Source organism: Echinops telfairi, unplaced genomic scaffold, assembly GCF_000313985.2.
Source record: "Echinops telfairi isolate 266 unplaced genomic scaffold, ASM31398v2 ScPeMD7_7416;HRSCAF=8454, whole genome shotgun sequence".
In the NCBI taxonomy this organism is placed as follows: domain Eukaryota; kingdom Metazoa; phylum Chordata; class Mammalia; order Afrosoricida; family Tenrecidae; genus Echinops; species Echinops telfairi.
The window spans coordinates 737,019-739,041 of record NW_022111316.1 but is presented as its reverse complement, the minus strand read 5'-3'; positions in this window follow the sequence as shown (position 1 = coordinate 739,041).

Genomic DNA, 2,023 nt, shown 5'->3' with positions numbered 1-2,023 from the left:
TAATAAAACGATTTAAAAAAAAAAAACCAACCTCCCAGAGGCACCTGGGAAGAAAGGCGGCTTGCCCACGTACTTCCGGGAGATCCAAAAACCACTGCCCCTGAGTGGATGCCGACTCATAGCAACCCATGGGACAGGGTAGAACTGCCCCTGAGGGTTCCTGAGACTGTGAACTCCTTAAGGGCGTGGGGAGCCTCATCTGCTGGTGGTTTTGAACTGACCATGAGCTGTGCTGCCCAGTGCATAGCCATCATGCCACCAGAAGATGCCAGCTGTCGAACACCCTCTGGAGCACAGTTCTACTCTGAAACCAACCGTGAAACACCGAGTTAACTCAGAATCAACTCGACTGGCCACTCATCTGTCGTTTAAACCGCACCCAACACGAGATTGGTGCCATTCACACTCCCTCCTACAGACAGGACGGTGAGGCTTGGTGTGCTTCGAGTACATGGTCAACGCCACAGAGCAGAAGTGGGTTGGAAACTAGGCAGTGAGCAGCCCTCAGGGGCCCCTGTTCTTCGGTACGGCATGCTCCAAATCTCCAAATATGAAACCATTCCTCTTCCCCTGGCCCTGGTCCTCGCAGAGCTGCTGGTGGCAGCGCCTGGTCCCTGGAAACAGCCCCTCTGCTTTCCGTCCCAGGGACGTGCCGCTTCTGTGTTTTCATCTAGAAGGAGTGACACCCAGTTTGACCTCTTGCATCTGGCTTCTTTCAGTGTGTTTTCGAGATGCTTGTCTCAGTGCTTCATGCCTTTTTGTGGCTGAGTAATACTCCGCCGAGTGAATGGACCGCAGTTTGTTTAACCCTTCGTCTGTCGACGGATCTACGGCGGGTTTGCAGCCCCAACTTGGGACCTTTCCCTTCACTCTGCGGCCTCGCTTTGGCCAGTGGACTGTCTGTCGGTCATCACCATACGATGGTGGGTTGGCTTCCCCTTGCTCTTCAAACAGCCTGTTCAAAACAGAAGTAGGCCGTTCCCTCTCCCACCCTACCCACCCCAATGCCCCATCCTCTCCCAGACCTTGTCAAGAACCCGAAAGGCACCTGCATCCATTCAGTTGCTCAAGTGAGAAACCCAGGAGCTGTCCCAAACTACTTCCCTCTCCGTGTGCAGGGCCAAGACCTGGTAACATACCTGTCCATCTCCTGCATCATCTCTGGGGTCAGCATCTCTTAGCTGGACAGCTGCCCCCACCGGCATCCGCATCTTCAATCGGTTCGCTACTTGCAGCCATGAAACCACATTTCAATACACTATTCTGACCAGTTCTCCCACCTCCTTACCACCCCTTCCTGTCTATCCATTGCTCTTAAGAAGAAAAAGAAACGCCTTAATGACTTACAAGGGTCTGGCCTACCCCATTTGATGCCTCATTTGGCCAGTCTCGCTGTCTGCTCCAGTCTCTAAGATGGTCCAACCACCTTTCACCCTCTACAAGCCCTCCTGCCCCAGGGCCTTTGCACATGCTGTTCCCTCGGCCCAGAGCACTCTCTCCCTTCCCATCTTCTTCACCTGGTGAACCTTCAGATCTTGGCTCCAAGGCCCTTCCTAACTTCTGGATTTTAAATCCACATGCTGATTTGCCCCCCCGTAGGGCCCAAAGCCCCAAGAGGACCAGGAGTGGATGAAGTTCCCTGGCAGCCCAGCGATTTCACAAGCCTTCTTGTTGACAACATGCAGCATAAAATTATCGGGAAGATTTGAAAAAAGAGGAGGGAAAACAACCACTGTTGTCTAGCGAACGAGGCAGCGCTTTCATAGACCAGAGCATCAGTCTGACTTGAACGAGGCAGCGCTTTCATAGACCAGAGCATCGGTCTGACTTGAACGAGGCAGCGCTTTCATAGACCAGAGCATCGGTCTGGCTTGGAGCCAATTCTCCAAGCCCATCTTGTTCCAACTCTTCCACTGCGGTCCCCTCGAGGCACCCTGACTTATCCCGCTGGCTCCCTCCTTCCTGTTTCCAGTCCTCCTCCTTTCCCAACCCCCGGACTCTGTCCATGAGTAAACGCTGCCCC